The sequence below is a fragment of the Oratosquilla oratoria genome, chromosome 12, assembly GCF_046742065.1.
Source record: "Oratosquilla oratoria isolate Oo_2021 chromosome 12, ASM4674206v1, whole genome shotgun sequence".
NCBI lineage: Eukaryota > Metazoa > Arthropoda > Malacostraca > Stomatopoda > Squillidae > Oratosquilla > Oratosquilla oratoria.
The window spans coordinates 46854291-46869079 of NC_134788.1; the positions used below are offsets into that span (position 1 = coordinate 46854291).

General features: G+C 34.7%; 1 pseudogene; it reads right to left on the reverse strand.

The window, feature by feature from the left end:
• Positions 1–2735: 2735 nt before the first annotated feature.
• LOC143030368 (uncharacterized) lies at positions 2736–5012 on the reverse strand (annotated as a pseudogene).
• Between the last annotated feature and the right edge of the window lie 9777 nt (positions 5013–14789).

Consider the following 14789-nt stretch of genomic DNA (forward strand, 5'->3'; position numbering starts at 1 on the left):
AAAAACAAATAATATGAGATAAATTATAATCGTTACAGCATCTTACTTAAGTATTTATCTAAATGATTCTTAAAGCTTTGAACTGAACTACATTGCACTACCTGTGCAGGAAGTTTATTCCATTCATTAACTACACGGTTGGCAAAGTTGTTTCTACCTACTTCCAAATTGAATCTATTTCCGGACAGTTTGAGACCATTGTTTCTTGTCTGATTCTCATTCAATGTGAAAATTTTGTCACTTTTGATGTTGTCAATTCCCTTTAGAATCTTAAAGACCTGTATCAAGTCACCTCTGAGTCTACGCTTTTTTAGGGAAAACAGATTCATGTGCTTTAGTCGATTTTCATATGATTTATTTTTGATATTTGGAATCAGTTTTGTGGCTCGCCGTTGTACTTTTTCCAGTCTGTCAATGTCTTTAATGAGATTTGGTGACCATACGGAAACAGCATATTCCAAATGTGGACGAACTAACGATTTATATAGCTTGTTAATGAGTGATGGACTTTTGAAATCAAAAGATCGCGCAATCAGTCCCAGAATCTTATTTGCTTTCTCAGAGGCTGAAATACATTGCTTGGATGATTTGAGGTCGTTACTGATAATTACGCCGAGATCTTTTTCACTATCCACTTTTGTTAACGAATTTCCAAATAACTTGTAATCGTACTTACTGTTATTTTTACCTATGTGCATTACCTTGCATTTACTTGTGTTATATTTCATTAGCCACTTTTCAGACCATTGCTGTAATTGATCTAAATCTTCTTGAATATCTAATTGGTTTGAGTGATCATTTGCCACTCCACACAGTTTTGTATCATCAGCAAATTTGGAAACAGTAGATTTTAGTCCATGGTCTATATCATTTATATATACTATGAATAGAAGTGGCCCAAGAACGGAACCCTGAGGAACTCCACTTGCAACATTTTTCCATCCAGAAGTTTTTCCATTTAAAACAACTCTCTGTTTTCGACCATTCAACCAATTACTAGTCCAACCTAATAGGCTACCACTTATTCCATGCAAAGCTAGTTTAGTAAGTAGTCTTTCGTGTGGGACGGTATCAAAAGCTTTTGCAAAGTCTAGATATATTAAATCTATATTGTTTCTTTTGTCATAATTCGAGATAACTGTGTTGTAGAATTTGAGTAAGTTAGTCACGCAAGAACGTTTCCGTCTGAAACCATGCTGGCTATCATTTATCAAACGATTACTTTCTAGATGATGTTCGATAGCATCTCTGATGATAGTTTCCATTATTTTTCCTACGATTGAAGTCAAACTTATAGGCCTATAGTTATTTGGTTTCTTTTTTGAATATGGGAGTAACGTTAGCTAGCTTCCATTCTCTTGGGACATCTCCGGATATGATGGATTTCTTGAAAATAATTTCTAATGGAACAACAATCTCATTTTTCATTTCCTTTAAGATTCTTGGATGCCAACCGTCAGGCCCTGGTGTTTTATTAACTTTGTGTTTGTCTATACACCTTTTAATTTTTTCTTTTGTTATATCTACCGTAGTGAGTAAGTTTAACCCAGACTTTTCACAGGTTTCAGTTTGGAATTCACTTTGAGGTGTTAATCAAAATACTAAAGATAAGCTCTGTATTGACGTCGATGTGCCTTTTTTCCCACGGAACTGAACGCAAAGAAAACGAATATAAAAACGTTAGGATTTGGATCTCGTTGCGCAAATTTATTTCAAACTAATAAATCATCAAATAATAAATTAATAAACTAAAATGCAAGTAGAAAGGAAGAACATTATTTCGACTTTGTGTTCTGTCAAGTGTAGGCCTTATGGTCTCTTGCAGTCTACTTCATTTTTGGGCTGATTTCTCCTGCCCATATCCGTTACACACAACACCACCTGTTAATTCAGGTGGTTCCAGACGCAGCGACTTACTTGCGCGTTACGAGTTTGTGCAAACTATACGGAACACCTCTGCGTGTCCACACGTTACAAATAAGTATGCTGCACAATCGTCAGTCCATTTCTAGGTCTAGGTGGTGGTAGTCATGCCTGACGAAGAGCTTATTTTAGCGTTTTTATACTGTTTACTACATAAAAGAAAAACAAAGAGTAAATACCGGCGATCAAAGTGGTGCAAAACGTGGCTTCTTAGAAGAAAACAGCATTCCCACACAAACTTCTTGATGAATGATTTAAGAGAAGACCCTAACGATTGGCGCAATTATATGCGAATGGATGAAAATGCCTACAAAGAATTACTGGAATTAGTGACTCCAAGTATACAACGGCAAAATACTGTGATGCGTGAATCTATATCACCTCATGAAAGACTGACTTGCACATTAAGCAACTGGCAGGTCATACAGGGACTTAAGATTTTCAGTTGCCATTTCTCATCTATCTCTCTCTGTAATCATTCCTGAATCATGTAAAGCCATTTTCGTTGCTTTGAGAAGAAAATACATGAAGGTAATAATTTTCTTACTATAACTAAATACAAATTTACTAGAGTAGGTACAATACAAATTTATTAGAGTAGCCAGTAGGTACAATGAAAATAAAGCATACACAGATAGATTATACAGTTAGATATGTTGCAGAAGGCACACATTCAGGGCTAGAGGCTACAGTAGTTGAGGGTTGGGAATAGGATGATATGGTCTGAATGTTATTGGGTAAAACAGATAAAGCACTGTAGATAGGTTCTGAAATTGCAGTAGATAGTTGGAATGGATTGGTAGGTACATTGCTTATACAGTAGGTGTTTGGTTGGAAACTTTGGGCACAAACACATGGCAATCCCTAGATAAATGACCCAATTCTGCTTCAAATACAGCATCATTTATTATCTTTTCTAAATAAATGCGCTGATCATTTGCTAACAATCTAAGTTTATTAGCAATATTTCGTCCAAAAGCATCATGTTGGTCTTCAGGTCTTGTTTCACATAACCGTTTGCCAACCGAAGCTATTACACTATCTACTTGTGTTTCTCTTTTTCTATTATTTATCCGTCGGCGTTGGGTTACTACTGATGAGTCTGAACTTGGAGTACAAGACCTTTCTTCTTCTTCTTCTTCTTCTTCTAAAGTTTGAATGTCTGGGGGAGAGGTAACTGAGCTATCTACATTCATAGATTCATCCTGAAAGATTTTTTTTCTTTTTCTTTTTTTAGGTTCCGAAATCCAAGGAAGAATGGAAACAAATAGCAGATGAATTTGAGAAAAGGTGGAATTTTCCGCATTGCCTAGGCGCTGTGGATGGTAAACATGTAAGAATTGTACCCCCACCCGAAAGTGGTTCATACTTATATCATTATAAAGGGTTGTTTCACAGCATGGTTCTACTAGCAGTCGTCAATGCAAACTATGAGTGTATTGTATCTGAATTTGGTGTCAATGGAAGAATTTCTGATGGAGGTGTAATTGAGCACACTACTTTTGATAGAAAATTGAATGATCAATCTTTATGTATTCCTGACGCAGAGGAAGTCAGTCACTCAAATAGAACGCTTAACCCATTCAACTCCGATGACAAGATGTCTTGTCATTTGGTCAAATAAAACAAAAAATCATAAAACACCAAAATGTTTGATCAAACACCAGAAAAATATGACGTCAATCCTCGCTTCGCTCGCAGCGAAGCGAGGACTGACGTCATATTTTTCTGGTGTTTGATCAAACATTTTGGTGTTTTATGATTTTTTGTTTTATTTGACCAAATGACAAGACATCTTGTCATCGGAGTTGAATGGGTTAACTATGCTTTCATAGGAGACGAAGCTTTTGCCTTGACTCCTAATTTTTTGAAGCCATTTAATCAAAGAGAGCTTACTGATGAACGCAGTATTTATAATTATCGCCTATCAAGAGCTAGGCGCGTGGTCGAAAATGCATTTGGCATATTAGCATCTAGATTTAGAATTTTTCATACCAGCATAAACCTGAAGCTCGAAAGTATAGATAGTGCTGTTATGGCATGCTGTGCTCTTCATAATTTCTTAATTAGAAAATATTCAACCAACTACACACCAACTGAGTCCCTAGATTATGAAGATACCATGCAAGGCACACTGTCATTAGGTTTACGGACAGGTGATGATGATCTTGTTGATATGCAAAGAGGACATTGCAAAGCCATTTCAAAAGATGGTAAAAAGACCAGAAATGAGTTTTTGGGATACTTCAACAATGAAGGCAGCGTTTCCTGGCATAACAGCTTACTAAATGTATAAGTTCTGAGTAATTTACATGTCTTGTTAGATAATAAGTTAGGTATTAGCGTGTATTTTTTTTAAACTATAATTCAGGATTTTGGTTTTCGGGATTGTGGCCCAGTCCCATTATTGTTTGCTCTAGTTTTTTGTATATTTCAGTTAACGAATTTTGTATTATTCAACAAAAAATTTCTTAACTTTGTAGCTCAAATAAATGTTTAAAATATAATGAATATTTTTTTGCGTACCTGTGAAAATGATTCATCAAAATTTGCAACTGATTGTCGAGGTATTTCTTGGTCCTCCACAAATTGAAGCAAGTCGAAATACCACAGAGTAGGTACATGGACATCGTCTGCAGCGTTGCCAGACTTCTGAGAATCAGCTACTTTCTTCTTTTCTTTGCGATAAGAACTACGTAGTGAATTGATTTTTTTTCGTCACTAAATCCCTGTCCGCTTCCGGTTCGATCTGTAAAAAAATATTTTGTTTATTAAATTTTTCAATTGTATCTTCACATAGAATCCCATGAAGCTAATGAAATTATACATTTATTAGAATAAATGATTAAAATATGCAGCAAATGCATAAAATCCGGGCCCTATATGTAATAAATGTAGAAAATTTAAAGCAAAATAGGTACCTATTCTAAAGTATCATATCAAAACGATGTATTAATTATGGTTCTTACCTCTTTTAACTTTTCAATCATTTTGTTGTAGGCGGCATTTTTCTTATTACGATCAGAATAGTCTTTACTCTTGATCTTCCACAGACTTGGCAGAACGACAAATAGCCAAATTGAAAGCATCACCACAAAGTAGGCTCGTCATGGTTCCACTGGCCCTCCCTCCTCAAGATAATTAATGAAGACTCCTCCATGTCTCATTTTGTCCAAGCATCAGTGAAGCCCTTCCAGTCTTGAGGGGTCTTCGAAAGAAACCCTGACTTGATTGGCTTTTCAGTTCTGCAGGAAAACGGCTGTTGGCATGCAGCCATTACAGCTGTGGAACCTTGGGTCGTGTTCTCGAAGCCATTGCCGGAATCCTTCAAAGTCATTTGACTTTTTGACCCCGCCCTTCATCGCCTTCTGGGTCCTGCTCTTCTGATCCTGTCCTCTGGATTCTTCGAGCTTCTTCTTCTTCTGAAAGAACTCCTTAACCGCTTTCTTGACCCTCCGTTCCTCCAGCTCAGTGGAAGAGATCCTGAGGAAACGCATCCCCACCGAGTAGGGCCGGAAGCGGTGATCACGACGATGTCTAATTTTTCTCGTCAAAGTCATACTCGAAGCCAAAGGGCAAAAACTGTGTGGGCAAAGACGTTGCGTGTTAACAAACGATTTTTGAATCTCATTTTGTGATCCCTTGTTCTGCGAGCGAGCGCGAACGCATACATTTGAAGGAATATTTAGAGTAGTCGAGGTGGAGAATAGGAAATAGGAGGGCGGTAGAGAAGTCTTTAAAGTGAACTGAACTAAAAGTGGACAGAAGATGAATACTAAGTTAGACTGAGTGACGTGTTGAATATAGTGGGACAGGAAGAATTAGTATTGGAAAAATAATGAGCGTTTTTTTCAGTGAGGTAGAATTTAAGTGTGCATAGATAATGCCTGAGACTGGGAATGGAAGGAATTGTAGGAAATATCAATATAAAGCGTGCAGCACACATACAAGGAATGGCTGCAAAGAAGAAATAAGCAAGCATATCAATGGTATTGGTTAAAGAAAACAGAACCAAAGAGCAAGGCGAGGAAGGTCAAGAGACAAGTTAATATGAACTGGGATTGGTGTACGCATTTCATTCTAAGGAAAGGAAAGGTCTTTTGGAAGTAAAGAAGGAACGTCCGCAAGAGGAGAGTCGGGTAGACAGGAGAGAGTAGGAGTAGAGGTAGCAGACGGGCGGTTGTTGATAACAGAGAAGGCAGTCAGAAGGAGACGTGGAAATTATTCCGTGTTGTAAATTGTAGAGTAGGACAAGGATAATTTGATTGCGGCCGCACGAAGTCCTAGGAGAATGACTGTAACTGAAGAGAAGAATGATGAAGCCATTATAAGAGAGAAGGTTTTAAATAGCACTGAAAGAAAGAAAGAAAAATAAGAAGGCGCCATGATTGAATGGATATCATTTCGAATAGTAATAGTAATGTTGTTTGTGAGAATGTTAAGCGTGTTTTTAAGGGAGTGAAGTATTCCAGTAAATCATAGGAAGGCATTTGTATTTCTACTGTATATAAACAGAATATAGATATATCGTAAATGGTAGATTATGTTAGTTGGTTAGAATTTTAACTAGTCCTTTTAATTTTAATTTTGCTCCGCGATTCATTGATCAACTCTCACAATCTCTGTCGTCAACTTTCGGTCCCGTTCCATATCAACGCCAATCGGGTTGACTATGAATGCTCGCAATTAACAAAGTTGACTAAAAGTCTGGTCTATGTCAGGGGAGGGATATAGTTTCAACCCCATCAACTTAGGATATTTGCTGTGGTGAGTTAGTTTTCGCTCTTGTCTAGCATAAGCAAATGCTTAAGTTTTATATGTATATATATATATATATATATATAGTGTATATATATATATATATATATATATATACATATGTACAATATATATATATATATATATATGAACATGTATATATATATATATGAACATGTATATATATATATATATATGAACATGTATATATATATATATATATATATATATATATATATATATATGTACATGTATATATATATGTACATGTATATATATATATATATATATATATATATATATATATATATATATATATATATATATATTGCTACCAAGGAGAACATCAAACATCAATTAAATCGTCTGGTGGAAGGGAAATGAATGGAATAGTATCAGATATAGAAATATTATTTGACAGATGGTATGACACCCTCCCTCCACTACTATGCATTCCTACAGGTTATTTTTTATTTGTTTGTGTATTTTTTAATCATCTTGATGGTGGAAAACATCGAGGCTCTCTTGAGACTCAGTTCGTTGTGGTTTAAATGACTATTTTGTGCCTTTTGGGTTTCAAGATCTGGTATTTGTGATTATAAAGATCATCATCATTCAAGGTCTGCTAAGTCTAAGAGATTGTTGAGGCTTTACATTCCCTAAGTCCTTAAACCATTGCAAACATAAGCATACCCAAAGCCATCCAAATCTGACACGTCATTGAAACATCAACTTCAGTTTTGGATTCTTTGGAGGTCTCATCCTTCTAAAACTCATAAGGTTTAGAGTTTCTTCAGATTAAAAAAGAATCGTCCGTCAGTAGTCAAATAATAACTATTTAAGAAAGATCCCCACCTTCTGTGGTTTAATCAAGGCTACAATTATCAAGCACCAGGCCAAGAGGGCCCACTTTATTCAGTAAAACTAATTGACGGCAGACCGAAAATAAGATGAGAAAAAGCAATGTCCATCATCTATGACTTGACCATTTGGGTACAGATCATGGATTCTTGAACGGCTAGAGTCAAGTGATTTAATTCATTAAACTCCGATGACAAGATGTCTTGTCATTTGGTCAAATAAAACAAAAAATCATAAAACACCAAAATGTTTGATCAAACACCAGAAAAATATGACGTCAGTCCTCCACGCTTCGCTCGCTTCGCTCGCAGCGAGGAGGACTGACGTCATATTTTTCTGGTGTTTGATCAAACATTTTGGTGTTTTATGATTTTTTGTTTTATTTGACCAAATGACAAGACATCTTGTCATCGGAGTTTAATGGGTTAAAGACTGCCTTTCGACCCCACAGAGAGTTACTGACCCCTTTCGACCCCATAGCAATTTACTGACCCCTTTCGACCCCTAGCAATCTACTGACCCCTTGGCTATTTGTCGACCCCATTTTGGGAACCCCTGGACTAGCTTATCTAGATACTATATAAATCACAAAAACAAATCTATCTAACTTATCTAACATTATCTAACATATTAGTAAAATAACATAGAATTGATATTAGATTTTCTTTGTTTTGGCTTTGTTAAGGAAAATAATTTTATCTCACACAAAATTAGCTTAACTCTTGTTCGACGACTTCATCCGTATGCGCACAAAATATGAATGAATCAATAAATAAATAAATAAATTTTCACAAATAATGATGGCAGACGTAGACACACTGAACTCAAAATATAATTTACATAAAGTGTTTGTAATGATATGCACATGTAGTCCATCAACAGAAACAAAGCCTAAGTCAAGGTTACCATCCGAACAAACGACTTTTACACATGTTGCCAGCTACAATTTTTTTTTATAAATTTCCAATTAATATTTCTTCTCATAGAACATACGAAACACAATTATTTTTGTTTCTAATGCCGTTATCATAACACACCTTGAAACCAAACTAAAAGGAATGTATATATATATATATATATATATATATATATATGTATATATATATAGATATATGTATATATATATATGTATATAATATATATATATATTTATATATAAATATATATATATATATATTTATATATATATATGTTTGTGTAAATTTTGACATTTGGAAATAAACTCTTCTGCTGGGATTCGAAACCCCTCCAGAGCGGCTTGCTTCTTACAAAGAGAGGACCGTACACATCACTCAACCGTGACCCTAATTCGTTTTGTTTTGAAGGGTCACGGTGGAGTGATGAGTACGGTCCTCGCTTTGTAAGAAGCAAGCCGCTCTGACGGGGGTTCGAATCCCAGCAGAAGAGTTTATTTCCATATATATATATATGTATATATATATATATATATATATATATATATATATATATATATATATATACTCACATATACATACTTTTAGGGTACATTTGGTACGCCTGTCATGACCTCCTCCGTAATTGCCAGGTAGGAGTCACGTGACTAAATTCAAATATCGTCGAATCCATGGAATATCATAGTAATTTTCCACAGGATAACTCCAGCCGGTTTTTTCTTTGACTTGAGATGTTATTTTGAATATTTCGAATTAATCATTGTTATTATATCTTTTGCAAAGGCATTTTATAAATAAGAAAATCGTATATATATATGTTTGGTAGGGTGCGGGTGACGAGAGGAGAAGTTTTATATTGTTATCGTCGTCGATGTTTTGTCGTCTCAAATTTGAACGCCTTAAGTTTGACTTCGTCTTTATTTATTTTCCGTTTGATGGTGGGAGGATTAATGGCTGGTGTACACATTCATCTGAATAAAAATTCTAGGTCAGAACGAAAAAATACATAAACTACAATATTATATACTGTATATATACTTTTTTATGTTGATATTGCAGCTGTGGCCATGAATCAGGGAAACGAACATAGCTGTCTCCGTAGATTTAGTAATGATAATGAAGACAATAAAGATGATGATGATGGTGATAACACCTAAATAAAAATTGTATAATCAAATTGTGTTGAAAATTGAGAAAAAAATGTTGAGGCGAATTAAATGAAAAAAAAATGAAGACGGGAGGGTTAGGGAGGGAAGTGGGAGGAGCCATTTTCTGTTGTATTGTGTATATGTTGAGGAGGAGGTGGATTATGGAGGTGGAGGTGGTTGAGAGAGATGGTGAGGATATCTTCCCACATTTTTACAGCGTCGGAAAGTGGAAATTCGTCTGGAAGCAAGACCGCCACTGCACGTACGTGGTATCTCGGTAGGAAATACCTACAAACATTCTTTCCCCACCTCCTTCTCCCTCCCCTCCCTCCCTCCCCCTCTCTTCTCTCCTTGTTCCTTTACTGCGATTTTCTCTGAAAAAAGGAAAGAAAAAATATATATATATGAAATGATAGAAAACATGTTCTTCCCTTCCTATTTCTCTCACCTTCCGTATTTCAAAGCCATTTTTCCTCCATCCCCTCACCCGCTCCCTCCCGGTACCCTTGTTGCCATATTATACGTATGCGTCTTGTCAAGATATCCTATTTTATGTGACAAAGCTATGCAAATATATTGAATAAATTTTGATTATTACGATCTTATTTATATAAAAAAGAATATATTACAGGAAAACTGCTGGAGATAAGAATTTGTGTCAAAAATAAGCATTTGATATATATTTGCATAGCTGTAGTTCATCGGATGTCAGGGTATACGTATATAAATAAATCCATGTAGATATTCATATTTTGCGCTCAGTAGCATGAAAGGTAAATTCTGTAGCATGTCTATTTCCCTCCCGCAACCCCCCTCCACCCCTCCCTCCTTAATAAAAGTGTGTTTAGTGGTCGGTGTTGTCTGCGTTTACACGATTCCCATTCTCTTAGATTAGAGACGACTCCGTTCTCTTTTTAGAGTAGACCTGTGACGTAGTGTCGCGCCTGCATGTCAACCGCCAATGGCGCGGGCCCGGGAACATCAAACGGTCATTTTTAAATTTGGCGAAGACAAATTGAAACACAAATATACAAACATTTATATGTAATTTGCTGTATAATGCTTAAGCATTGCCTTTGCCATATATTTTTTTGTCTCAGTGAATAGTTGCTGGGAAAACAATGAAAAATATACAATAGGATAATTTATGTCTTTTTCAAAATGGCCACTGGAAACACAGCGACTAAATGAGGGTAACAGTTATCCTGTATATTACCACTAGGTTAATAGATATACAAGATGATTTTGAAACACGCCGTTTTATATCTAAAATAGCTTTTTTTTGTATCTGTAAACATCAGATTTGTTTAATTTGTCAATATTTTTTATAAAGAAATCAAATTAGTTGCTAATGTTATGGTCACGCCCAAGGCTCGGAAAAATATCATAATGTTGCAAGCCGTTACTATCTCCCAAGAAGTGGATATATGATATGAAACGGCCATTTTGATAAGTGCATATGTTTGCCTGTATGAGATGATTTCATATTTTGTGTGTACGTTTTATGTATAAATGGAATTTTCCGTCTTTCGGCGTGTTTATGTATATTTTGTATTTCATTCTATATATATATATATATATATATATATATATATATATATATATATATATATATATATCGTTCGTCTTATTAATTGGGAATGCAGCTACGTCATGTCAGTAATTTGAATATTATCTAATTCTATATACGGGTGGGAGTGGGTACTTGCCTTTTGATTTGGCTACCTCCCATATATGGGGGAAAAGCCTTTGGCATATAGATAAACTTGCTGTTGGTACTTGTGAAAGTTTATATTTACTGCGCTGAATTGAGGTTGGTACCACTGACAGCGTAATGACGGATGTTCAACATGAATATTTTCCCGCCAAAAGTAGAGAATAAATGAAGGAATAGATAGGTGAAAATATGAATACATTAAACAAATAGACTAGTTATCAAACATATAAACAGAGTAAAGAGATAAGATAGGTAAATAGATAGATAATACTTTTCTTTCGGAAATTTTCCATGTCTTGTTGAAATCGTCGTCCATCTCGCTACTCATTTCATTATCGTTTGTTTTCATAATTCCTTTAATTAGTATACAACTAGTATTTGATAAAATATCATTAAGTATAATCGTGTGTATGTTTATGTACGCATGTGTGTATGTATGTATTTGTGTGTTTTTATGCCGTATCTTACACCGTAAAGTTGGTAGGCCTGTCTCTGTGTAGACACCAAGGAAGACATAATTATACATACATATACATTTATATATGTATATATATATATATATATATAATGTTTCAGTATTCTGTTTTTCATAGAATATGTTCATTGTCTCGTAGTATTATATTTGTGAAATATGGACTTCCTGTGGAATATGGACCCCATCGACGTAGTTGTCAATGCATCTTAATCTAGCTTAACCTAACCTAATCGTCAGGGGGTCTATTTGTCACGCAGAGTTCACATTTCACAACGAATGTAGCGGGGGTATGTTCTTCACGCATATGGAGGTACATATTTTACGAAAGGGTATTTATTTTACGACGAAGGTATGGATTTCACAATGTGGGTATATTTTTCACGAAGATGGGGTACTTATTCACGTAGATAGAGGAATATGTTTCACAAAGGTGTATGTATTTTACAACGTGGTATGTATTTTGTAAAGGGGTTATGTATTTTCCATAGGGAGATTTATTTTAAAACGGAGGTATTTCAAAAGGGGATATGTATTTTACAAAGGAAATATGTATTACACACACACACACACAAACACACACACAAACAAACACACACACACACACACACACACACACACACACACACACACACACACACACACACACACACACACACACACACACACACCTCTCATGGCGCTGTGGTTAGAGCTCTGGCCTGCCACTACGGAGGTCCGGGTTCGATCCTCTCCCGGGGCTGAAATAATATCAGTATCGCAGCGCTGAGGGGTGTTACTCCAACTCTCGTGGGCGGGGAGTTGGGTGTGTGTATGTGTGCAAGGTCATAGCATTACCCATAGATCGGACCTACGAGCTCTGAGCTCTCTTCCAGGAGGGAAATAGCTGTCGATCACGAGTCCAACACGTGATCCAAAGACCAAGTGAATACACACACACACACACACACACACACACACACACACACACACACACACACACACACACACACATATATATATATATATATATATATATATATACATATATACATATATATATATATATACATATATATGTTATATATATATATTATATATATATTATATATATATATTATACATATATATATATATATATATATATATATATACATATATATATATACATATATATATACATATATATATATAGGCTATATATAGTAGCCTCTGTCTGTCTCTCTGTTTGTTTGTTTGTTTGTTTGTTTGTTTGTTTGTTTGTTTATTATTTGTTCACGAACTCCTATGGTTTTGGAGATAGACCCCCATTACTATATATATTCTGATACCTTATCCCTCCAGGTACTTGGATAACTATATATCATTTCTAAAAATAATATTTTGGTTCGGGTTTAGGGTTAAAGTTAGGTGGGGTATGGTAATTACCCGCGCGTTGTTGCTAGTTCATGAATAGTCCTTACTATTCATGAACTAGCAACAACGCGCGGGTAATTTGGCTAGTATATATACATATATATTCGTAATTACAAATTTATTCAAATATATTTCTATTATAAAAAAAAACGTGAAATGTCATTTCATAAAGTGAGAAATACGAAATGAGATTTTCCTACGGCGAGAGTGACATGACGTCAGGACGCGCAAAAGATTACTTTTGTGTGGGTTTGTGTTAATCTATTTAGTTTTCATTTTATAATTTATTCAAATATATTTATGTTATATAAGAAAGTAAAATATAATTTATAAAGTGATAAACACGAAATATAGCAATAAAGGAGATTTTTGTACTGCGAATGCGACATGACGTCATAACGCGCGACAGGTTACTTTGGGTGGGTTTGTGTTAATCTCTATAGTTTTAATTTTTTAAGTCAAATATATTTCTTTTATATAAAAAACGTGAAAAATAATTTCTTAAAGTGATGAACACGAGATATAACAGTTTATGAGATTTTTGTACAGCGAGAGCAACATGACGTTATAACGCGCGAAAGGTTACTTTGCGTGGCTTTGTGTTAATCTATTTAGTTTTCATTTTGTAATTTATTCAAATATATCTATTTTATATAAAAACGTGATATATAATTTCATAAAGTGATAAACACGAAATATAACAGTTTATGAGATTTTTGTACATCGCGAGCGACATGACGTCATAACGCGCGAAAGATTACTTTGCGTGCGTTTATGTTAATCTATTTAGATTACATTTTGTGATTTATGCAGGTATACTTCTTTTATATAAAAACGTGTAATAACATTTCATAAAGTGATAAGCATACATAACAGTTTATGAGATTTTTGTAATGCGTAAGCGACATGACGTCATAACGCGTGAAAAGTTACTTTGCGTGGGTTTGTGTTAATCTATTTAGTTTTCATTTTGTAGTTTATGCAAATATATTTATTTTATATAGAAAACGTGAAAGATAATTTCATAAAGTAATAATTAGGTAATATAACAGTTTATAAGATTTTTGTACTGCGAATGCGACATGACGTCATTACGAGCAAAAGTTTACTTTGCGTGAGTTTGTTTTAATCTATTTAGTTTTTATTTTGTAATATATTCAAATATATTTCTTTTATATAAAAACATGAAATATAATTTCATAAAGTGATAAACACAAAATATAACAGTTTATGAGATATTTGTACTGTGAGAGCAACATAACGTCATAACGCGCGAAAGTTTACTTTGTGTAGGTCTATGTTAATGTATTTAGTTTTCATTTTGTGATTTATGCAAGTATATTTGTTTTATATAAAAACTTGAAATGTTATTTTATAAAGTGATAAACACAGTAAATGAGATTTTTGCACTGCGAGAGCGACGGGTCTACGACAGAACGTCGAAAGACAGAATGTCGAATAGTCAAAATGTCGACACGACAGATGGTCGAATGCGACATAATGTCGGAATATGCATTTCACTGATTATTCAGTCATGTGTGCCTTTGATATTAGTGGCACTTGACCAATCATGACTAAAAGAGGTTGTTTGAAGATGGGTA